The 27,018-nt window shown below is 40.1% G+C and overlaps 1 protein-coding gene across 1 annotated transcript in view; it reads right to left on the bottom strand.

The window, feature by feature from the left end:
* BMERB1 (bMERB domain containing 1) overlaps nucleotides 1-27,018 on the bottom strand; it is a 1,463,618-nt gene that overhangs the window by 1,044,428 nt on the left and 392,172 nt on the right. The gene's annotated exons all lie outside the window — the stretch shown is intronic.

Consider the following 27,018-nt stretch of genomic DNA (forward strand, 5'->3'; position numbering starts at 1 on the left):
ATTTCTTTATATACTGGCTTTGCATCTGCTCACAGTCTTTTTTCTACTGTTGGTGTTATTAATTATTAGAGTTATATATTACTTTTATTTCAGAAATGCATGTAGATTCTCTTATTTTGTCAGCTGCTCAAGTTAACAGTGCTAATATTAAAAAAAGTGTCCCTTCTTTGACCAGTGGCAGCTGGTTACTTCAAATCAATAGGGGGCTGCAGGAGACAGCTGAATGGGTGGGGCCAATGGGAAGGGGTGTGGACAACTAGAAATGGGCAGAGCTATGCTCAAAACCACAACTGGAACTTTAAATACACTGCCCTGGGTGCCAAACCGTAATTACGAGAGTCCAATCAAAACAAAATGAAGTGTAGAAGAAAATAATATTTCAATGCATTGGCTACATGACAGCTTACTTAATATCTAGATGGAAACAAAAAGGTTGTAAGACATGAAAAAAATAAATTACTTTTTAAATACATTACTGGAATGCCAGTCAAAATCGAGTATAAAAAAACAAGCAGCACTCAACTCAAACCAGTTCTCCTTGCACTGCAGTTCTAATTATAATTTATATTCAGCTTTATAAAAGTACCAAGTAACATGCTGAAAGTAGCAATCTCTGTGATACCCCCAATTGTAAAAATGTTTCTTATCCAAAAATAACCCTGCTGCCTGACAACAACTATCTACTTGTTAGATGGGGAAAATAGGTTCAAAGTAAAAAATGAACAGCAAACAAGAAACAAGCTCAAGATAAATTGCTTAAAGGATTACTGCACAGGTTATGGACCACACATGATAGATTGGCATTCTGTTTAATTTATGGGTAAAGCCTGCAAAGATGACTGCAAGTCTCCAACAAATGTAATGAGCTTCTGAAAATACTGTAATCCTGTCCTATATTACAAATACTGTCATATGCATTTCAATACCTAAGGCTTATACGTTATCTAGTTATGTAAATATTCTCTGCATGGCAACAACAAAAAAGGCTTTCGATGTTGTTAATTCTTTAACAGTATGCTTATTAAAGCTTACTTGCATCTTACATTCTCAGACAAGCTTACCTGATGGTCATTAAAGCATTGCTACTTAAACACAGAGCAACAGGGCACTGCAACAGCATGCATTTTCTGAATAATAAGAAGCATAAATCAACAGTATAAAAATATGACAGAAAACTAGAACATTCTGCAAAATCAAGAACAGATGAAAAGCCACTGTAGCACTTGTGTCTACCTTGGATGAGGGGATACTCTGCATACTTACACTGTATACCTGCTCCTTGCCTTGCTTGGATACATCCAGAGTCACTACATGGGGGAGAGGGGTGCAACAAGTATGTCACAATTTGAAATGTCTCTGGCTGACGGTGATGGCTCTGACACTCATACCTGTCAACCTCAGAGCAAGAAATCTAGACAAAGCCATACAGAGGAGTAGGACAAAGGCCCAAAAATAAGGACAATTTTTTAGAAAGATATTAGGATAGTAGCAGGTCTTGCATTTGTATGAATTTTCTGAAGGGTATGAAATCTAAAACTCAAATATCTGTCATTATTTTCTAACTTCAATCTTTAATGATTTGCCATTAATTTGCCAGAAATCCACAATTTTAATAAGTCTTACTTGCAGGCTTTACCCGTAAATTAAACAGAATGTCAATCTATCATGTGTGGTCCATGGGTCTATATCATAATGTCAAATGCTGACAAGTTCGAAGCACTAAACTTCGAACTTGAAAGTTCGAAGTGTAAAAATGTCGAAACATATAACGGAGATCGCCATAGAGTGTGGGAAGGGAAGATTTCCCTTTACTGCACTGTAGTATGATCTGGGAGTTGGCATATTTAAGTAGCAGTGGTGTGGGGGGTGCAGGGGGGCTTGCCCCCTGCATAGAGTGTTCTTTTTTTTTTTTGCTTTGGGTTTTGAGTGTTTTTTTTTTTTTTTTGACATTTGATGTTTTTAGACTTAGAACTTTCAAGTTCGAAGTTTGAAGCTTTGAAGTTGTCAGCATTCGACAATCTGATATAGACCCGTGGTCTATAACCTGTGCAGTAATCATTTAAGCAATTTATTTTGAGCTTGTTTCTTGTTTGCTGTTCATTTTTACTTTGATCATGTTTTCCCCATGAAACAAGTAGATAGCTGTTGTCACGCAGCAGGTCTTTTTTGGATAAGAAACATTTTACAAGTGGGGGTATCACAGCGATTGCTACTTTCAGCATGTTAGTTGAAACTTTTATAAAGCTGAATATAAATTATAATTAGAACTGCAGTGCAAGGAGAAGTGGTTTGAGCAGCAGGTCTTTTTTGGATAAGAAACATTTTACAAGTGGGGGCATCACAGCGATTGCTACTTTCAGCATGTTAGTTGGTACTTTTATAAAGCTGAATATAAATTATAATTAGAACTGCAGTGCAAGGAGAAGTGGTTTGAGCAGCAGGTCTTTTTTGGATAAGAAACATTTTACAAGTAGGGGTATCACAGAGATTGCTACTTTCAGCATGTTAGTTGGTACTTTTATAAAGCTGAATATAAATTATAATTAGAATTGCAGTGCAAGGAGAAGTGGTTTGAGTTGAGTGCTGCTTGTTTGTTTTTATACTTGATTTTGACTAGCATTCCAGTAATGTATATAAAAAGTATTTTTTTTTTTATAGGTTCATAGGTTCATACTAGGCTATCTGCCCGAGGGCATTTATAAGCCTAGCCCATAGTTTTGTGGCTTACGCCACCCCTTTAGTTTGGAGAAACTATGCCCATTATTTTGCTGTGCCTCTGTCGAGCAGTGACACTGAGGTAACCCCTGGGGTGTATCTGCGATCTCCCATCCATTGGTCAAGATTCCTCTTGAACAAGGCCAGCGAGGTGCTCTGCCTCACATAAACCGGGATTTTGTTCCACAGCATAGGGAGTCTTTGGGTGATGAATCTATCCCTCCAGCACGTCCTATTAATAACCGTGTCGAGGTTTAAGTCTCCCGCCCTTGTGACTCTGAGGGATCTAGATTTTTTGAGATGAAGCATGTTCATCAAATCTGGGTTTGACATGGCCTTGTATGTCAGGCATAGGTCACCTCTGAGCAAGCGGTAAGCAACTGAATATAACTGGAGTTCTTTCAGTCGGGCAGCATAAGACAGATTTTTGAGACCCTTTATCCTTTTGGTGAGGAACTTTTGTGGCCTCTCCAGCTGCTGCAAGTGTCGGGTCAGATACATTCTGAATGGGGCATTGTACTCGATCATTGGTCTGATGAGTGATGAGTATAGGGAGACTATGACTTCCCTTGATCTAGATGTGAATCCCTTCATGATAAGGTGGGCAATGTAGAAGGTCTTCCTAACTACTTTAGCAATATGAGTGTCGAATGAAAGGCTACTGTCAACCTGGGTTCCCAGGTCCCTAATAACTTCTTCTGTGTTCAGGGATTGCCACCTATATGGTAGCTAGGGGTAACCTTATTTTTCCTGAAGGGTATGACTATGCATTTCTTGGCATTTAACTTTAGGCCATGGCTCTGGCACCAGTTATCCGTTTCTGTGAGACCCTTCTGAAGGATATCTGTGTTGGATGTGTTTTCAACTACGGCCCAGTTTGCAGTCATCTGCAAACTTTGTCAGCCATAACCCTCCTGTGTTTGCTTGTACTTCAGAAAAGTAGATGCCAAACAAGAGTGGGCCCAGGACTGAGCCCTGTGGGACACCACTTGTGACAGGCTTTGAGTCTGACATGGCGCCAGCAACTCTGACCCTGTGGGTTCTGTCACTCAGCCAGTTTGCAACCCACCTTGTAATGTATGGGTTTACATTTAAGTTGATGTGTCTTCAATGATACCCGAGTGAGGTATTGTATCAAAAGCCTTCGCCAGGTCTAGGTAGGCTGTATGGACTGCCTTTCCCTCGTCAATGGCCTTGGTGACTGTTTCAAAAAAGTCAACCAAGTTTAAAAGGCATGATCTGCCTTTGACAAAGCCAAACTGGGTTGGATCCAAAGTCTGCAAGTTCCCTATGTCTTTATTTATGAGATCCATTATGATCCTCTCCATGGCTTTGCAGATAAGGCTTGTCAAGCTAATGGGACGGTAATTTCCAGGGTCGGTGGAGGCACCGCCTTTGTGGAGTGGGACCACAGTTGCTGTGTGCCACTCCCTGGGTACGTATCCAGAGGTGAGACTAAGATTAAACAGCTGTCCTAACTGTGGGTTTAATTCCTCGTTGAGTTCATGGAGCACACAGCCGGGAACACCATCAGGTCCCATGGATGCTGTGTTCTTTGCCTTGGAGAGAGCAGTTCTCACCTGGGCGTTAGAGATGCTTGGGGGGCTACAATCATTTGGTATAGATATCTCTCCTTTAGGGGGGGAGAAGTTTGCACTAAACCTGTCAGCCAGTATGTTGGCAATGTCTGTAGGATCAGTAATCTTCACATCATTTTGAACTAATTCTGAGCATATCTGGGAGTTTCCTCCTAGGTTTCTGACATAGCTAAAGAATGCCTTATGGTTGTCTTTAGAGTCCTTAGCTATTTTTTTCTCAAAATTAGCTTTGGATGATTTTATGAGAGCTCTTAGCTTTTTACTTATAGTGATCAGCGGTGTCTTACCTTTTAAGGATTTTGCTCTATCTTGTAGTAGCTTTCTCCTTTTGTTGTAGAGTTTGTTTATGGCTGGAGTCCACCAGACTGGACACTTGCCTTTGGTACAAAGAGTCTTTGTTTTGCTTGGGATTGCCTGATCCATGCAGCCCTGCAGGTGCTGGTAGAAGGCATTTGTAAGTGATTCAGCGGTTTGAATAATGTTAACCGCCGGCTCAGGGGCCTTAAAGGAGACCACACTAGTCTTTAGAAGTGTGAAGTCGGCTTTCGAGAAGTTCTTTACTGTGGTCTTTTTCATTTGGTGGGGGCGGGATGAGGACCTCCAGCGAGATTAGTTTGTGATCAGATCTCACCAGTGAGGGGTATACTTCCGGCATTGAACATTGTGCTCCCATGTTCGTGATGATGAGATCAAGTATGTTTTCTCCTCTTGTGGGGATGGTGACTAATTGTTCCATGGCATTTGAGTTTATGAATTCCAGGAACTTTTGGGCTAGAGTGTTTGGGCTTGAGTAGTGTTCCCAGTCTATATTAGGGTAGTTGAAGTTACCTAGTATGATGGTGTTCGGAGATACATTTATCCCCTCCAGTGTTTTCAGGAAGGCCATATGAAGTTCCTGAGTTTGCGAGGGTGGCCTGTAACATGCTACAAATTGCAGAGCAATCTTGCCTATGGTTAATTGCACCTGGATGGTTTCCGATGCATCGTGCGATGCCACCAATCTTGAGGTGTGGGTGTCCTTGATGAATATGGATACCCCTCCTCCTTTCTTGGTATTGTCCGGGTTTTGGGGCCGGAACTCATGATATGAGGTAAAACCTGATAGTGCTGGGGTGCTCTCAGGAGCCTTGAACCAGGTTTCTGTCACAGCACAGACATCGATGTTCTCCATACTGAGAAGGGCCTCGAGTGCGTGCATCTTGAGGTTGAGACTTCTGGCATTGAGCAGCATTACCCTTAGTTTTTTCTTTGTTTTGTTCTAGGGTGGTAGGTTTAGAATTTGAGCCTTGCCTAAAAAGGCACTATGGGGGTGGCAAGAGCCTTTGCCAAAATCCGGAATCCCAGGGTGACAAGTGCAAGCCGTCCCTTGCGAAGCAGCGTGGCTTGTCCAGCATGTCATCCCAGGCAGACAGACATTGGATCCCCTTTGAATGACACCAGAGTTTAAGCCAATTGTTAAAGCTGATCATCTTATCTCTGTATTGTGGCATCATTCTTGGTGAAGGTAGGATACTGCTCAAGGTCAGGGTCATACCTGCTTGGGCTACATAATCAGAGAGCTCCTCTATGTCTCTTTTCATGTAGTCCAAGGAGGTGCATCTCAGGTCGTTAACACCAGCGTGGACAATGATTGAGTCGTACTTGTACCTGCTGTTGAGAGACCTGAGTGCATGCGTTATGTGGCGGATTCTAGCACCCGACAGGCAGCTTACTGTGACCTTCTCCTTACTCAGTCTGGTGAGCGGGGCGTCAGTGTGTCTGACTATGGAGTCACCAATGACTAGTGTGTCTGGCATTGTGTTTGGCCTTAAGGGCTGTGACTGCTTGACACTCTGACTGTGTGGTCTATGTGTTGCAGGTGTTGTGTTCTGAGGTGGTAGTTGTTTGGGTGTCTGCTTTGGTGGCCTCTGCTGTTTTGGTAGATTTTTGATCAGAGCCTCCGAGTATGTCTTTGTGTGTTTATGTGTATGATTTGAGGTTGTGATGGTATTATGTGAGACTGGGTCTATAGTGTGTGTGCTTACCTTCTCCTCCTGTCTGGTCATGCCAGTCCTATGATGAGAGAGCTCAGCCTCCAGTTTGGCCGTATAGTTGCATCTCTCGCATGTATTTGTGTTTTGTGGGAGGAGGAGAGGGTTGTCTGTGTACATGAGGCAATTGTAACATTGCCTCAATATTCCCAGGTTCACCAGCTGAGCAGGAGAGGACATTAGCAACTGATCCCTCGACATGCTAGAAGGAATAGATAGAAAAACTTAAGAAAAGGTTCTGGGGGATGTGGGTGACCGAGAAATGGGGTTTGCTTTTTTTGGGGTACTTTCTATAACAAGAGTGCTGTATCGAGGTGATAAGTACTGTAGGAGCAAGTGCTTCACTATACAGATAGAGAATAGTCTACTTGGGAGTCAAGTAGAGATAATTTATAGTTGTAGGATACACTAAATAGAACAGTAGTATACTTTGAGGAAGGTAGTTTTAAGGGAAAATTTGAAGAGTGGACTTTAGGTAGCCCTAATAGTTTAAATCTGATTACCCGGCGCTGCCCTTGTGTGCAACGGTAGCAGCTCCACGCTAAATCGCGCTAACGCGTGCTTTATAGCAGGGGGCTGGAAAAAACAGAAAATGACCCAAAATGGCCGACAAATTACTAGTTGCTGCTTCTAACCACTCCTCTGAGGACAAACAAGCAGCTCAGTACTCCCCACTCCCACTGGTGAGTAAAGAAACTACCTCTGGCCACACAAGAAAATGGAGGAACACAGAAACCAAATACAAAGCCCAGGGATCAGCAAAATCTGATCACTGGAACAACTAGCTAGGAAAGTTTAGGAAAGGAGAAATATTTTTTTGGTTTTTTTTTTTTTTTGCAAACAGACAGAAAAAAATGCAGTAAATGCTTTGTTTTCGACTAAATTGCTATCAAAGGCTGGTACACTTGAGTGTATTAGCCTGTTTGTTACTTTTAAGCAATACTTTAGCCCACAAGTGCAATCAACAATATAAGCTCACAAAAACAGGAAAACAAGGTAATAAAACAGTAATATAGGCACAAACAGTAGTCGAAAAGCTCAAAAGATCGAAAAATGCAAACTAAAAAGTTTAAAAAATACTTATGATCAAGAAAGTTGCTTTTTCTGCTCTCTGCTGGCTTAGGAACTCTGCAGGGGACCACGAGGAGCTATGCCTAGTTCTCCAATGCCAGAAAAGCCTGCCAAAGCGTGCTTTATAGCAGGGGGCTGGAAAAAACAGGAAATGACCCAAAATGGCCGACAAATTACTAGTTGCTGCTTCTATCCACTCCTCTGAGGACAAACAAGCAACTCAGTACTCCCCACTCCCACTGGTGAGTAAAGAAACTACCTCTGGCCACACAAGAAAATGGAGGAACACAGAAACCAAATACAAAGCCCAGGGATCAGCAAAATCTGATCACTGGAAAAACTAGCTAGGAAAGTTTAGGAAAGGAGAAATATTTTTTTGTTTTTTTTTTTGCAAACAGACAGAAAAAATGCAGTAAATGCTTTGTTTTCGACTAAATTGCTATCAAAGGCTGGTACACTTGAGTGTATTAGCCTGTTTGTTACTTTTAAGCAATACTTTAGCCCACAAGTGCAATCAACAATATAAGCTCACAAAAACAGGAAAATAAGGTAATAAAACAGTAATATAGGCACAAACAGTAGTCGAAAAGCTCAAAAGATTGAAAAATGCAAACTAAAAAGTTTGAAAATACTTATGATCAAGAAAGTTGCTTTTTCTGCTCTCTGCTGGCTTAGGAACTCTGCAGGGGACCACGAGGAGCTATGCCTAGTTCTCTAATGCCAGAAAAGCCTGCCAAAGCGTGCTTTATAGCAGGGGGCTGGAAAAAACAGGAAATGACCCAAAATGGCCGACAAATTACTAGTTGCTGCTTCTAACCACTCCTCTGAGGACAAACAAGCAGCTCAGTACTCCCCACTCCCACTGGTGAGTAAAGAAACTACCTCTGGCCACACAAGAAAATGGAGGAACACAGAAACCAAATACAAAGCCCAGGGATCAGCAAAATCTGATCACTGGAACAACTAGCTAGGAAAGTTTAGGAAAGGAGAAATATTTTTTTGTTTTTTTTTTTTTTTTTTGCAAACAGACAGAAAAAATGCAGTAAATGCTTTGTTTTTGACTAAATTGCTATCAAAGGCTGGTACACTTGAGTGTATTAGCCTGTTTGTTACTTTTAAGCAATACTTTAGCCCACAAGTGCAATCAACAATATAAGCTCACAAAAACAGGAAAATAAGGTAATAAAACAGTAATATAGGCACAAACAGTAGTCGAAAAGCTCAAAAGATCGAAAAATGCAAACTAAAAAGTTTAAAAAATACTTATGATCAAGAAAGTTGCTTTTTCTGCTCTCTGCTGGCTTAGGAACTCTGCAGGGGACCACGAGGAGCTATGCCTAGTTCTCTATGGCTCACAATCTTTTTGTTTCCATCTAGATGTCATGTAGCCAATGCACTGAAATATTTTTTTTCCTTCTACACTTCATTTTCTCTTGATTGGACTCTTGTAATGACAGTTTGGCACCCAGGGCAGTATATTTAAAGTTCCACTTGTTATTGTTTTGAACATAGTGCTGCCCATGTCTAGTTGGCCACACCCCTTCCCATTGGCCCCACCCATTCAGCTGTCTTGTGCAGCCCCCCCTTTGATTTGAAGTCACCAGCCACCACCTGATTCTCCACTAAGTTGGTGAGTATATGCCAAGGATGCATGCTTGTGGGATGGAACATGTGATTCCGCCAGGTCGGTTTCCTGTAGACATTCGCACTAATTCCCTTGATGGGATCAAGACAAATCTTGACATCTAGGTATTCTATTTCTTTTTTAGAAATATGTAAATCGAATTTCAAGAACGTAGTTGTCTTTCCCAAATGGCCCACAAAATCATTAAGGCTGGTATCATTTCCTACCCATACAAGGAAAATATCATCCACAAACCTGCTATAAAAAAATCAGTCTGGAGGCCCAGTCGATACTTAGATTATCCATCTAGTCCTTCTCGCATTGTGCAAGAACAAGGCTGGAGTAGCAGTTGGCAAATTGATGGTTTCATTTGGTAGATAAGAATTTTAGGGGGCTTTTCCAATCCATGCATTTTCAATATATTTGTTTGGCTTATCCATGTGCTTCACATAGATATTAGGCCTTGGCTAATCAGATATACAACCCTTGCCTGCTTGGTTTATAATTGGCTGTCACATTTGGTTTAGTAGAGATCTGTGCAACTAATATGACTCAAACTTATATTTCAGTTTGACTTCTCCATAAGGAGGTAGTATGGGTAATATCCACCTATTAGTATAAGGTGATTGCTGTTAAAATGTCTTAAAAAGTATTTTATTTATGCATTTTTTATGGATAGCATCATTAGAAGTTAGTCTTATATTGCTTGAAAACTTTGATGCTTGTTCACGCTTAATTAGTGGTTTCAGTATTTATCAATATGTTTTTTCTTTGTTTTAGTAACAAGGAGACAAGCTTTGTTCTGAGTTGTATTGTGAACCGGTAGCTGATAGCTTAAGCTTCTATTGGCTTTGGCTTGTTTGCTTGAGAAGCAATTGGCTGTTTCCGTAGTTAACCAACCAACCAGTTTTGATTTGAATGTGTAGAACAGTGCCTAAGACTGTACTAATGCTTGTGTTTTATGGTAAAGTTATATTTTTAATATTTTATGCTATGTTGTTTGAATAATGATCCATGGAGAACATTACTATTTCTCAGCTTTATTACTTGAAAGTTTAGAAGCTTGTGTTTGTCTGCTAAATTGTTCTAATGTATATTGATAAGCACTTTAGGTTAATAAATAGGACGTGCTGGAGGGATAGATTCCTGTCCCAGAGACTTCCCATGCTCTGGAACAAGATTCCAATCTACATTAGGCAGAGCTCCTCGCTAACCCTCTTCAACAGAAACCTTGACGAGTGGATGGGAAACAGAAAATTTACCCCAGGGATCACTTCAATGGCTCTGCAGGACTGAGGCACAGGGAACTAATCTAAGGGGGCGGCGAAAGCCAACACATTCCGGCTAGGCTTATAAACGCCTTCGGGCAGATAGCCTAGCACCTACCTATGAACCTATGAGCCTATGTTAGGATGATGCCTTTAGCTGTGCTGTGAACTGAGAGTGGAAGGCTTATGTCTCTATTGGCTTTGCTATGACAGTTTGAACAGTGATTGGTTGTTCTTGTAGATAACCAGCGATCCAGCTTTGACTTGGCTATGTAGATTAATGTTTGAGATCTTATGAGCATTTGTGTTTTATGGCAACGTTTTTATATCCTACATACTTCTTACATATTTTATATGTTCCAAACTTTGTTGTTTAATCAGTGACTATGCATTCACATCTTCAGACAACATGAGCTTAGATAATGTGACGATCGCTGTTTTGGCATAATATTCATATTACACGGCAGCTCGTGTAGCAAGCAAAAACTTTTGATTTCAATTACTGTTATGTTTTTAAGGGTTTAGTGCCATGAAGTTTTATTCCTAGTTTTATTTTTATGCAATTGGAAATAACTATATGAACCTAGTATAACCATTGCTCATGCAGCAAGTAAAAATCTTTGATTTTAATTATTGTTATGATCTACAAGGGTTTAGTGCCATGCTATTTTATTTTATGCAGCTGGAGATGTTTATTTGAACCCGATGTAACTATTGCTCTATTTAGGTCTGGTTTTAACGTAGGTATATGGCCAACCTGGGATTGGAAATAACATGTAAGAAATGCCAATGTGCCTTGTCACAGTAGATTGAATATGTGATTTTTATTGGCCTCTTTTTGCCACTACTGAACTCTTATTGGATGTATTTTGATTGGAGTTTTAGATTTTTACTTTTACATGATAGGCTATTGGTTTTCATATCTTTATTCACTTAGATAATAGTAGGAAGTTATTTTTATTGGTGAATGGACTTACTTAAAACCACTGATTGGAGCATACTATCAAGATCTGAAGAAGGCAGAAGCTGAAAGCGCTAATCTTTTATGTTTTGTTCGTTTGGTCTAGTTTTTACATTAAAGGATTTTTGTTTTGAAGAAATCTCTGTGGTGGTACGTCTAGTTTATATTTTCCATTGTTTCTAGTGCTATCTGGACCACCTTTAGTAGCATCTTCGATTTTGGATTTTACTGTTTGGTTGTTATCGCTTCAACGCTACACATAGCTGAGATACTGGACCAGGCTAATGGAAGTCTTACTCAGAATCCGGAGATGGAGTCTTTGACTAAATCTGTGATGAATTCCATGCCACCTACTTTAAGTGCTGTTAACAATTTGATACCAGGGATTGTTAATCCGTTACTCACTATAAGTTTGGATGAGAACCTGTCTACTCTGGCCCTCGATAGTTCCATGACAGCAGACTTCGAAGCTATATATAATGAGATAGAGGATGCAGCCTTTCATCTCAAATGACTTCAGTGACAACATTTCCACATGGAACCATGCCTATTCCATCAAGTGATTCCCAGAGGCCTAAGAGTCTGATGCATGCCTAGCTATGGCAATGCATATCCTGAGTTGCTAGCACGATGGCAGGCCTTAAATATAAAAACAAGCTTCAATTACATTAGATTACTTATTGATTTTTTTCAAACCTAAAGAGAGGGAAGGAGCTGAACTAATTAAAGAAAAACAAAGAGAGCTTAAAACTATGGGCTGGATTCACGATGGCTTGCACGGAGTCTAAGAGTAGAGTAAGACTCCATGCAGCCATCATGTCCGACGAGCGATCCAGGAACAGCCTGCAGGGGTGTGCAAGAGAGCTCCTAACACATCTTTTACATGGACAGGGCCGGGACATGCAAATTACCTCAATTGCAGCTGAAAGGCATGCAAATGAGGTAGATTTTAGATTCAGGAAACCTGAACCTGTCCGGGTAAGAGTAGTGTTACCTGCAGAAATGTACTCAGTTGACAACTGAGTACCATTCTGCAAATAGCAAAATGGACCGTGACAGCTCAAAATAAAGGTTGCATCCAGTAGAGGAAGCATGCCAATGGCCAAATATATGGCCATTGGCAATGTTTCCTGATGCAAAATGAAAAAAAAAAAAATTTTTTTTTTTGTCCGATTTCTGATGTTTAAGTGTAGCGCAGCGTTGCACTAAAGGGCTGTGCTCTAAAAACCAGAAAACTAATAATAAAAATCCACAAATGTGGATTTTATGTGAATTTGTAATGTACAATGCAAGGCAATGGCAGGCTGAAGACAACATGGCTACCGAGTAGGGGTTGCTAAGGGGGGAACCCAGTCTAAGAGATGTAACCAAGCATTAGTATGCAATCCTATGCAAATGAGGGTAAGGATAGTGAATCTCAAGTCTACATAGCAAATGAGCACAGTCAGTGGAGTGTAAGACTAGGATAAGGGGAGTAACAGAGTAGGATATAGGTGACATCATGAGGGGGGTATGTATGAAAGAAGCTAATTTCATTGGAGCAGAGTGGCATGTGTTAGCTGTCAGTTGCTCATCACTGGAAGAGGTGTGTCAGTAGGTATCCCAGCTAAAGTCAAGAAATAGAAGGTGCACACTGTGTCCGCCCCCCCCCTGAGGGAATGGAAAGGGAAAAGGAAGCACAACAAACAGTAGGAAGTTAACCAGGGAGAGTCAGCAGAGCTAGCAGGTGGAAATAATCAGAATCAGGCAATCACGCAGGCAGTACACAAACCCAGCCCAGCCCAGCACTTAAAACTCTGAAAACAACAGCCCATTATGTTTCTGTCAAGAGACACTGCAACACTGGAGTTAACTAAGAGAAGTGAATACTTAAAAAGCTTAACTGACAAAAAAATTTTAGTGGCTGCAGTTGCAAGCAGTGTCTACTGTTATTAATATCAGTATTCATTGTGTAATACCCCACCTCTATACATGACGTCAATACTTTCTAGAGGGAGTGAGATTGACACAGCTAACATACATTGCACAATCGTGAACTTGCATAGAACATATTTAAGAGCTATGGCGTCTGCCCCACTCAGATATGCTAGTGTTTGTAGTGCTCTGATACTGTGTGTGGTTTGTAAGGTGCCTCTGTAACGTTATTGTTTGCTAGAATGACTGCTTCTCTTACCACTGTCATGTAATGCAATTCCACAACACTGGCTGTTAAGGATTCACAGAACAGGCTTTGTCTAATGGCATTTCTATTATTCCTTTACATGCCTTCATTGTAAGGAATTATATATTTATTACAACATCAAATTATTTTATATCTGCTGTGGCTTAGTAGTAATTCATGCAATCTAGTGTGTCCAAGGTCTGGGGTTCGAGACTGAGAGAGGTGTTTTATTTTGCAGATGAGCAGACTACAAGCCTTTTAACTACAGGTAAAACATTGAATAAATCAACTATGGTAGTGGAACTCAGTCAGCAACATTCTGAAAGGTTACACTGGGCATGCTCACACACATGGGCCATGTCAGAGTATAGCAATGGTCCATACCTATCAGGCAGTTACAGGTGTCAACCCAGGAACCACACAGTATCCAGCAATCTGGCCTGTGCACACAGCTATATGACAATAGACGCATATACAATATAGTCGAACCCTGTCATAATCACATCTTTGCTGCAGATACCGAAGTTGTTCATAGAAAGTGGGGAAACAAAGACGATAAACACCTGCAAAGGGTATCATCAATAAACAGGTGTGAATCCTGAACATTATCATAGGTGCAGAGTCTGATCCTAGGCTATCTGCCCTAGGGCATGTACACACCTAGACAGAGTGTGTCTGGCATGTGCAACATGTCCAAGGTGAATACTGTGCATGCGAAAAGTAGGTCACACAAGATAGCCCATATATGTACAGTCCATTGTGCATCTGTGTAGCAGGGACACAGAAGTTATCCCATGGCCAAACATACAATCACCCATACACCTGTCCAGATGACTCACACAGAGCTATTGGACACCTTCCAACACACATGGCTCATTCCTGCAATTACTGCAGACATTACCATGACCAGTCAGAAGATATCTGCAACCTACAAATGTGGCAGGTGAAAAGGAAACACCCAGTAAAGCATATAGTGCGCCGTGTTAATGCCTGTCTTTGTAGTATCATAACATAGTTAGGTAGGGGTTGAAACCTGCAAATGGTGTGTGTGTATGTGTATATGTGTGGCACATCCTTTGAGAGGAGTGGCCTTTTTGTAGAGTGTAGATACAATGAAGGAGCTACATTCTTCTTTGGAAAGTATGGTGATGTCAGCATCCTACAAGTTTAGCAGGTGGAGACAAATGCCCCGTAAAGCATATAGCGCGCCATGTTAATGCCTGTCTCTGTAGTATCATAACATTGTTAGGTAGGGGTTTGAAACCTGCAAATGCTGAATGTGTGTGGATGGGGGGGTGTTGTGTATGTGTGTCACATCCTTTGAGAAGAGTGGCCTTTTTGTAGACTGTAGACACAGTGAAGGAGTTACTTTCTTCTTTGGAAAGTCTGGTGATGTCAGCATCCTACAAGTACAGCAGGTGTAGAAAAATGCCCAGTAAAGCATATAGCCTGCCATGTTAATGTATGTCTCTGTAGTAGTATAACATATGTAGATAGGGGTTTGAATCCTGTAAGCGCTGACTGTGTGTGTGTGCAATTCTGTTTGAAAGGAGTGGCCTTTTTGAAGACTGGGAAAACACACTAAAGATGTATATTCCTCTTTGGAAACACTGATGATGTCACCACCCTAGAAATACAGACGGAGAAGGGAAGCCACCCAGTAAAGCAAATAGCACGCTGTGCTAATGCGTCTTTCTCTAGTGTCATAACATACTTAAGCAGGGGTTTGAATCCTGTAAGTGCTGACTCTGTGTGTGTCACTCTTGGACAATGCGGTGTGGGTTTTGCTTTTACTATGTTATGACATATTATGATTACAACAGTAAGTGCATTGCACACATCAGGTATCTGCGTGGCAAATATATATGTGTACATGTTCCCTTAATCAGTACATAAGTGTGAAGCCTGCATACTACATGAATACATCTGTTGCCAATGACAGGTTGTGCCGCTGTTTTTCAGATCGTAGGTCACATATGTATGTATGTGACAGGGCCATCCACTGTTGTGATCCGTGGCCAGGGTCATCTGTGCCACACACACCCATGACAGTTACTGAACAGTAGTGTGAGTGAGGGTATATGCCTGGGGTATATGTCAGACATGTTCATACACAACAACGACTGACAATAATAGACAGTCTTTATAGGTGTACAACCGCCTTGTGGATATGCATCCAGGCCTCTAATGTCTCATGTGACACACCTTGGAACTCCACAATACCTATGGATATGTGGATACCAAGGGACACATGACATAACATGAGGCTGTATGTACACATTGGTACCCAACATACATGTTGAGGGCTACCACCTATGTGGTACTGACGGGATAGTAAGTATAGTACATGTGGATGACTATGCCATAGTCAGCTTACTGCTATACAGCATGTACCAGATGACAGGCATCTATCTGTATGATACCCTTGTGTAGGATATGTGTCCCTACAGTGCCCTGGCTGGTGTGGCGCGCACGTCCGCACATACACATTGCACTGGATAAAGCGCTGCTAAACTTTGGGCAACCTTATTTAGCTGGGTAAAGCACTGCTTAAATCTGGAGCCTTTAAAATATATATTTTCTTCAATAATAAATCGGCCATTTGACTGCTTTTTATAACATTTTAATCATATATGTCAGGTATTATTTCATATACTAATTTGGAACATAAAAAAAATAAGAAGGGTAGTGGTGGGACTCAAACCTTGAATGCCTACTCTTTGGGCTAACGCGCTACCATTATACAACTGTTACTTGGCAGAATTTGAATAATTAGTTCTTATATGCTATTCGCTGTCACAATTGCTAACTGTGGTTAGGCAATGGGCACACCCGCACACACACGCACAAATACGGGCAGCCATACCTCTCAACTGTACAGATTTTTGCAGAATGTCCAAATTTTTGCCTTATATTTTTGGTCCATTTTTCATAAAATTGTGGCTTTCTGGCAAATTATTAAAGATTGAAGTTAGAAAATAATGACAGACATTTGAGTTTTAGACTTCATATCATACAGAACATGCATACTAATGCAAAACCTGTTATTCTATCAACTTTCTAATTTGTAAGAGCAATATTTAAAACATGTCCCTATTTATACCAGTTTTTTAATGGCTTTGTCCAGATTTCTTATTCTAAGAGGTTGAGAGGTATGCAGGCAGCTATATCATGGATTAAAAATAAAAAAATAATATTTTACGTTTTATAACTTTGATTGGGGTTTCCAGTGTCAGGGAGTGTGCTGTTGGGTGCAAGTACATTTGAGCGACCTTGCTCTTGTGTGCTGACATTGTGCTTTGTAACAACTTGCAGGGGCATGACCATTTAGACTGCTCAGCAGTCGGACACGCCCCTGCTTTCATACTCAGTCTGTGTAAGAGTTACTGATGAGTCAGCGTGCCCTCATGAATATTCATGGCTCGCTGACATCATACTGTTCAACTGCAGCCTCCATGTAAGACTTATTAAGTCTTACACGGAGGATTCGTGAATCCTGCCCTGTGACTCTATCTGAGTCAAGTGTGCAGAAGTTGGAAACTTTACAATCAAGGCTAGATGCCTATGACAATAGGCTTAAGAACCTTAAACGTCATAAACTCAGGACAGACTTTGTAGACTATAAGAAAGGCCATTTATTTGAGTGGCCTAAAGAAGGAAAGAAACAACACACCGAACAAACCCACAAAGATGAAACGCAGAGTACCAGTAGACAACCATCAAATGCTAATAGCTTTAGAAGTGAGACTATCTATGCAGAAATTACCACATTCCAAACAGGCTGACTGAACGGACCGAAGTTTGACTCCAACTACCTCAAAAGAGTAACACTCGTCAATGGTAAATGATGGTTTAGTGAGATTGGCTAAAATGGCATCATGAACAGAAGAGATTATTCTAACAGAAGGTACTTCTAAGGAAGAAAGCAATGATGTTACTCCTATTGAGACAGCTAATAATGGTACAACTCAGTCTGATAAAAACAATGACAAAAGAGGAGGTAACAACCATTTTAAGATTTTTTCCACCACAGGTAGTCATCCAAAAGAAGGAGCTACTCATTCCCCAATTATGCAGAATTTACCTTTTTTAATACAGGGTCGTTAGCCATGTACCCTAAGATCAATGAATCGAGAGAGGAAGAAATGCAAGTTTTTTTAAGTAGATGACTCCTTGGTCTATAATATCTCAGGTCACACATTGACTAAAGATGAATTGAGAAGTTTGAATAAAGGCCTTACATTTATACCTGCCACCTACTCTCCTTTAAGTGAGTTTGTAACAGACTTGAAGTGTTTTGGACGCAATATAACATTACAACACATCTTTGGTAATAGTACACAACAAGCAAGTGTTTGTAAGAGACCTAGCACTTTGGTCCCTCTGATGCATCCTACTGTCAACATGTTTCTATGACTTTGTGAGAATGAGGTAGCCTCCCTTAGACAAGGAGGCAGAGGTAAAGTTTTTCACAACCTGACTACGTAGGAGTTTAAAGCTCTGCAAGAACTACGCAAGAGAGAAGATATCGTAATAAAACCTGCAGATAAAGGAGGAGCCATAGTGGTTATGGACTTGACTCATTATGTTATAAAAATGGAGGAATTATTAAATGATGACAATACTTATTTGCCAATTAACAGAAAGCAGACAGATGATCTTGTTACAAATGCACATGATTCTCTTTATGATCTGTTAATGTCTAGGCTCATCACAAAGGAGCAGTATGATTTCTCTGAAGTCCCCTATCCAGTGATACCTGGACTTGGTGGTTTACCCAAGATACATAAATGTTTTGAAAATCCTCCCATGCATCCCATCATATTAGGTAGAGGATGGGTGACTGAAACTATCTCTGTTTTCTTGGAAACAGAACTTAAAAAATTGCTTCCTACAGCAAATATAGTTCTTAAGGACACTGCTCACTTTTTGGAATGAGTTTATGAGAAGAGTGGCAACAGCCAGACATTTGATGGCTATCTCCTAGCCACCTTAGACATAAAGAGTCTATTTACCATGATACCCAACTCCTATGGGGTCGAAGCCATTAGAAGATATTCAAATGTTGGCACCATAGACATTGACTTGATGTGCAGGCCACTAGAAGTGACCCTAGAAAATAATGTCTTCCTGTATGGTGAGCAACTCTACTGGCAGAGATGGGGAGTAGTTATGGGGACCCCATGTGCCAACAGCTACTCCAACCTTGTTCTTGCACAACAGGAGAAGGGCTGGATGGATCTGAAGAAGGCAGAAGCTGAAAGCGCTAATCTTTTGTTTTGTTTGGTTTTGTTTTTACATTAAAGGATTTTCATTTTGAAGAGATCTCCATGGTGGTGCATCTAGTTTATATTTTCCATAGTTTCTTGTGTTATCTAGACCACCTTTAGTAGCATCTTTGATTTTGGATTTTACTAAAATCCACATCATGTGTACAGAAACAATTTTACCTGAGACAGAAGACCAGTCACGTCAGAACTGGCCTTGGACCAACTGAGCACACAGAAAAAAAGATGATGGCAGGGGAATTCTGCTGGAAGATAGTAATCAGATCCTTGCTAGCTCTGATATCAGTGGAAAGTTTGGCCCTGCGATACTATTGTTACAGAACCCTCCTCATCTGGAGGTACCACTTCTCCATACCAGCACCACTGTCCAACCTACATCATTTTATTCCTAGTACAGACAACTGAATACTTTGACCACTCCTGCTTCTTTTGCTTCTAAAGCCTTTCAGCTTTCCTCTTCGTTCTCACATACTACATTACTTCACATACTACATTACTTCACATTACTTCACATACTACATTACTTCACATACTACATTACTTTGCATTACTTCACATACTACATTACTTCACATACTACATTATTTCACATACTACATTACTGCAAACATCGTATGTATCTACGTTCATATACTGAAGCAGAATCTTACCTCCTGTTCAGAGTTCACCTCTCAGGGCATATTAATTAGACCATGACATATCCTTCCTGGTATCTCATTCCATTTGTTTCCCCAAGTACACTTAGTAAGATCTCAACAGTTTTATGAATGGATAGTCATGTTACATTATTGATGGACTCACAAACTGAGGTCTAAATACAATCCTTTGTAGTAACCAAAATAGACAGCAAGTATAGGATTTAAAATGTCAGGGGCTATAATACCTCTTTTACAAGTGGCATTTATTTATTCTTTTCTGATACCTGCTATAGCCTATTTAGGGTAGGGCAGAATATAGAGCCTATCCCAGCAGGAAATGGGTGTAAGGAATGCAGACAGAATGGACACCTCTGTGCTGCTCTTTAAGGTTCTCACTGAAGTAGTAATTTCCAGAAAACACTAGTGTTGACTGTGCTCTCCTTAATAGCTGGCAATGGCTGTAAGACATGAAACTAATCCTAGATGGAATTCCAAGCCATTGCAAGACACACACATACACACACACACACATGCACACACGCACGCACACACACACACACACACACACACACACACACACACACACACACACACACACACACACACACACACACACACACACACACACACACACACACACACACACACACACACACACACACACACACACACACACGTACACACACACACGTACACACACACGTACACACACACAGAGACACACACACACACACACAGACACACACATACACACAGACACACAAACACACACACGCAAACACACACGCACACACACACAAGCACGCACGCATACACACACACGTACACACACATGCACACACACACAAGCACGCACGCATACACACACACGTACACACATACACACACACACACACACACACACACACACACACACACACACTTTGAAGGATCTGTTTTACCTGCTTTTTTTTTATTAATTTATTAACTTCTTAACTAGGTAATCCCATTTTTGACAAGTATCCCTTTTTGGGGGTGACCTAGGAGACAAAACAAAGGTGGAAACAATCACACCATCTGTCTTTGACTATGGAGGCAGCTCATTAATAGCTTAGAGCCTTAATACTCTGGGCTAATTGCAAGACTGATAGACAATTTATCAGCTTGTCATTTTAAGTAAATGCGAAGTCCAAATATAAATTGTATGCAGGTGGAAGGCTGGCCTGCAGCCGTATGTCCCCTTACTTTTATCATTTTCACTCCAAAGTTGCTGCAACTGAGAGAAACAGCAGTCACTGACAGACAATATAACACCTGTCGGCTCTTTTTCTGAGGTGCGCTAATGTTGGACTTCCCCTAAAGTTCATCAAGACAGATGTATTTATGATCCATTCTACAGAAAAGTAAATAGCAAAGCAAAGACTACCGCTAGTTCTAGGTATGATGCTGAACTGAGATTGGATAATCTCAGCAAGTGTCCGGAAATATTTATTTACTGATAGGGTTGTATATTCATCACATTTTCTGTCAGAAAGGCTGATGGCTAACACATCAATTAATGAATGCAAAGGAACTTTGTGATAGACAGGGATCAGAAGAAAGGAAGGCAACATTTTATTGAGTTATGTTTGACCAGAGTAGTCCTGCTAATCTTGTGGTCTATCATCATTTGAGGAACATATTAATTTGCATGTAGAATAAATAACACGGACATTTTTGTTTCCTTCTGTCATCAAAAGAATGTAACACAATGCAAATTACGACACTAACTAGACACTGAGTAGCTCCTGTAGTGATGAGCTTTAATTTGGTTTGTTCACTGGTCATTGCATTCACTCAGAAGCTAGTGAGATTAAAATAAAGTTGTAAGTCATTATTTTTAACTGTGATAATCAACGAACCAAGAAGGATCCATTTCAGCCTCTGTCTGGTGTTACAAAGTTAAAAAAGTACAAAAATTTCTGCAGAAGTTAGTTAATATTATCAAAAAGAAAGAGATAGTTCTATATAACAAGTTAAACAATATGCAAATGAGTTCATACAATCAGTAAGAATGCTACAATATTTACACAGTGAAATATATATAAGTAAGAAGCAACAAATTCTATATTAAAATTGTATAATAATACAAAGTTGAAATACTAGGATACTGATGTAATGGATTATATAATAAGAAACTTTATTAATTATATACAAACTGAAAAGTATTAGTAGTTGTGTGAAGGCATGGACATAAGGTTAGGAAGGAGCAGGTTTGCAAAGGCAGGGACGCATAGCTCTTAGTTTTAGAAGTCTTATAATGTTTTCATGGAACACATGGGGGTGGGGGGCTTTTTGTTTTTAGTTTCTAGTAGCAGTGCATCCAGGAGTTTAGGGCTGAGTTGCTGAGACAGAACAGCTGGATGCAGAAGGACAATTAGGTCAGCAGGGTACAGGAGCCTCAATGTATTGTGAACTAAGGTAATAAGGAAGACATTTCACATTCAGGTTTAGAAGTGAGTTGGGGGAGATGTCAGATACGATAATTTAATAGAAGACAGTAAGGACAAGTAAATCAGAACAGTTTCTGATATAGAATCAGTTGACATAAGAAATGGAAGTGTAGCAGTGGCACATTTAGGGGGATAAAGGATAAGTCTGCAAATCCAATTTGAAAGAACGTGGGAGATCCGGTTAATTTTCATCACATTGCCTACATCTATCTGCTATATATTTCTAAAGTCCTTATACCGAGTGATAAGGCTTATGCATACAGAAATACAGGATGCCTCTGCAGGTAACATATAACAGTATTCAAAAATATGTATTATATAAGTGGAAGGTATCTTATTAAAGTACAGGAGCATGTGATGGGAATCCTGCTTCTTTCTTGAAGAAACAGTCAGCAAGTAAAATTACTCTTCATACAACAACAGATCCCTTTGTGATTATTTAAAGTGCCAAGGTTCAAAGGTTATTATCCAGAGAATAAGGAGGTCCCAAAGAAAATGATTACAAGGAAAGTATACAAGTTGTATGATTCAAGGCAGAGTTGTAATGAATATTAATGGCTGCTGAATCTATGAATTATATTAAATGAAAGTTCATTTCAAAGTAAAGGTGAGAGTCACATCACTGAACTAAGCAGGTACTTACATATAAGATCACCTGAATCGGCCACTCGTTTCAAGAAGCAGAACCCTCAGAGTCTGAACTGTTCAAAATGAAGTGTTACTTGGATTGCATGAAAGATTACATGCTTTCAGGACACTTTCATGGCTTTAGATTGATTGAATGGAACAATTCTTGCAACTGCTGTCTCTTTCTTTTAAAGTAATGTTATTTTTTATAGAATTATGGATTCTTGGATACTGCCAATAATATGAGGTGATGGACATAACAGAACATATATATGATACTTACAGTAAGAATGGATGAAACTGAATGGGCAAATGCTTGGAAACCCTGAACTGTATTTCTTGAAAAAAAAGCTGAAAAAACTGTATTTCAGGTGTTTTTTTATTGCAGGGAAACAAGTCACTATGCATCTCCTGATACAGAGGGCAAACCACCAAACCATAAATGTATATATATACCAATTCCATAGTTGCACCAACTCAATGAAGTGAGAAACTCCCACAAAAAGGGCACCACTAACAATAATTTCTTATATAGGATCTCAGATTGTCGGCAGTTTGAACCTTGGTCAGCCGAAGCTTGGAGGTTCAATCTTCATCCACGAAATAGGGGATCTGCATATAACTTACATGAAATAAAATTAACTAAATTCAGATCTAAAAAAATACTTTAACTTGGCAGTCAAGTAAAGGCTATACAGAAAATGGACGCAGAATGGTAGCCTACAAAATACAGTGCTGACAGTTAAAATGATTGTGATGATATGGGCTTGTGCCAGCATAGTCAGCTGGAGTTCTGTAAATAATGACATTTCCTTTGAATATCAAACTGATTTATACAAGATGCTTGTGTTACAAATGTATTAGAACTGTATGACATTTTAATATCAAAGTGATTTGCAGAAATGCTTATGTTACAAAAATATTAGAAATGTATGGTATTTGAATATCAAACTGATTTATACAGATGCTTATGTTACAAATGTATTAGAACTGTATGGCATTTGAAAATCAAAATGTGTTTGTAAAGTTTCTAGTGTTAAAGAATGTATCAACAGTGGGTCCTGCTGTACAGAGAAGGAATATACATGTGAGACTGTATGTAAATATGTTAGCAAAAGACACTGGGACAGAAGGGGTTAAACAGCTACCTTACTTCTTACTTTAGGAAAAATACTGTTAATTAGACCACCTGTTGGGCCATGGAAGTGCTTATCTCACAGCTCTGAATAGGACTGGAGATGGTATGTCTGAAGAAGCCTTTGTTCAATAGCTCACTAAAAAGAGGGAAAGCCCCAGGCACTACCATGAGCATTAGCAAAACTTTAGATTTGCATCTTATCCCATCTATGCTAACATCCTGTCTCAACCTTCAAAGGGGAATAGTATGAAAACCTAGAGTCAGGTGACCAGATAAGGTAATTTTGCCAGCCATCTTGGAAATTTTAGATATTACAAAGAGAAATCTCTCAGTATTGAGTATTCTGTCTTAGGCCTGGCAACAAGAAGGACCATTCTCCACATCATCTGCCTTGCTCTATTAAGTAAGTAGGGAATAGCAATTCTTCTAGATTCAGTCAGGAAAATATAGTGAAGCTTAGTTTAGATATTGTTTTTCTTTATTTCTCTGAGTCTGCACATCAACATTATTTTCTATATTTCCTGTGATTTGAACTCTGTGTTTACTGTAAATATATATTAATTATTTTCACATTCTTTTATTATTTATTACTAAATATATTTAAAACTTTTATTGTGGCTGGTCCTTTTAGAAATTATTTAACTTTTGAGAGTCCTTATATTTATTTGGCGACACTGTGTCGGCCACTCCTCAAGGCCTAGCTGTCTTAGTTTGGATGTAAAGTTCTTTTTTTTCTGTGGCCGACCGATGTGTTTTCCTGCACCATTTGATGTTTTTGGGTTTGATATTACAAGTTTGATGTTTAGGTATTCGATCTCCTAAGCATTCGATCTTGTAATATAGACATGTCTATAATGCTTAAGTTGAGTATGGTATTAAAATTATCAAATTAATAACAGCTAATATCACTAATTATCACATTAATAACAATGCACCAAGCACATAATTAGCCATGAGGAACTTAGGCACCCAGGTTGATAGCAATCTGACTTTTGACCATCAAGTTGCCTCAATTGTACGGAAGGCTTTCTACATGGCCCATCTCATAAGTAAGGGTATTTCATCCAGGAAGAAGAAGGTCATAACACCCCTGTTCTCCTTCTTTACTAGACTCATTATCGAATACTATGCCTCCTTCAGCATGTACCTTGCCAAGCACATACAGCAGCTGGAGAGACCACAGAGGTTCCTGACCAGGAAAATCCAGGGTCTCAAACACCTATCCTATACAGATAGGCTAAAAGCCCTATCACTGTACTCAGTCTTGTACAGACTGCTCAGAGGTGACCTGTGTCTGGCATACAGGACCGTCTCAGACCCGGCCTTGATGGAGTTGCTGTATATCCATAAGTCATACTCCATTCACGCAACCTGCATGCAAGGCCTCAACCTGGTCTGTGACATTAATAGAACTTGTTGGTGGGATAAATTTGTGTCCCAAAGACCCCCCAGTCTGTGGAATAGCCTCCCGCTCTATGTCAGTCAGAGTACCTCACTGGCCCTCTTTAAGACAAACCTGGACAACTAGATGAGAAACAGAAAATACACCCCTGGGATCCTACCTGTGTCCCTGCCGGACAGGGGAAACAGGTGCTGACTTTGTGAGAACATGGGCAAAATTCTTGGCTAGGCTTATAAGGGCTTTGGGTCCAATAGCCTAGTATTGTCCTACGAACCTATGTACGGCCTCGGCCAGGCAGAGGTAAGCTGTGTGCACAGTCTTGCCCTCATCCATTGCTTTGGTGACCCGACCAGAGAAGTCCACCAGATTTAATAGCCATGACCATTCTTTAACAAAGCTGAAATGTGATGGGTCCAGCATTTGCAGGTTACCTATGTCCTCATTTATCATGTCCATGATGATTTTTTCCATGGCCTGAAATATGCGGCTCGTCAGGCTTATGGGCCTATAGTTACCTGATCAAGGATTTGAGGATGATCACTCAGTAATTACTGGGGTTTGTTGAAGGTTCTTGAGTTTGGCCTCCTTTGTGGATTAGAAAGACATCAATCTATTTGCAAATATTATGGACATAACCAGTTTTTAATGCTTTATTAAGAATTTGCATGAAAAGGATGTATTAGGACTGATTTGGTTGTACAAATCAGGCTTCTGGTATCTCATCTGGTCCCATGGCACTGGTGTTTCTGACTTTACTGAGGACAGATGTGACCATTTCAGATGTTATTTCAGGTAGGATCATGTTGCAGGGACAAGAAGTGGCTGGGGTTCCCTTTTGTAGCCTGAAATTATCTACAGAGCTGTATATTAGTATGCTTGCTTTATCTGTTGGCTCTGTTTTGATGACATCTTTTTTGCTGTAGCACATTTCTTGTTTCTTCCCTTTCATTTTTCAAATGTGATTGCAGAAGGTCCTATTACTGTCTCATGCCTTGAAGATAGATTTTACTTTGAATAACACTTTACTTTGATTGGTCCCGTGTGTCACATGACCTCATTTTGTTGACCTTTGTCTTACTGCTTACTGTCTTACTGGGTCTGGTTAAGTCTGAAGGTTATGTTTGCACTTTTCTTTTGGGTTAATAAATTATTGATTTTGTTGAACCACTATTTTGGTTTACTTCAGAATTTTTAACTGTACTTATCCCTTATAGGGATTAATTTATTATTGCAGTTGTTTAGAGTGTTGTAGAGGGCCATTAACAATTAACCAATAGGTTGTGAGGGTGAAACCACTATACATTCTCAGGTGATTGATGCAAGGTGATTGTTCAGAGCAGTGCAGTTGTTGTTAAAAAGATCCTTAAAGATGATATCACTTTTATTAGGTTCGGTGCACATTAGTGAAAATGGGGAGGGGTGGGGGGAATGGTTAGCACAGCTGGCATGGATGTTTCTTAGGCTGATATGTAATATGTTTTCCCACCAAAGGATATTTTTACAGTCTGTCCAAGACAGGTAAAGCTTATGAAATGTTACTACTTTTTGTGCCTGCTTATTGACTGAGGCAGTTTTCCAGGCAGTGGATGGGTTAATTTAGGTCACCAAGGCAAAGAATTTTCAGTTATAGGGAGATGTATAAGTTTATTAAGGTTCATAGGTTCATAGGTTCATAGGTTCATACTAGGCTATCTGTCCAAGGGCATTTACAAGCCTAGCCCAAAGTTTTTGTGGCTTTCGCCACCCCTTTAGTTTGAAAAAAACTATGCCCATTATTTTGCTGTGCCTCTGTCAAGCAGTGACACTGAGGTAATCCCTGGGGTATATCTTCGATCTCCCATCCATTGGTCAAGATTTCTCTTGAACACGGCCAGCGAGGTGCTCTGCATCACATGTACCGGGATTTTGTTCCACAGCATAGGGAGTCTCTGGGTGATGAATCTGTCCCTCCAGCATGTCCTATTAATAACCGTGTCAAGGTTTAAGTCTCCCTCCCTTGTAGTTCTGAGGGATCTAGATTTTTTGA

Source organism: Protopterus annectens, chromosome 12.part0 (assembly GCF_019279795.1).
Source record: "Protopterus annectens isolate FY-2018-M chromosome 12.part0, PAN1.0, whole genome shotgun sequence".
NCBI lineage: Eukaryota > Metazoa > Chordata > Ceratodontiformes > Protopteridae > Protopterus > Protopterus annectens.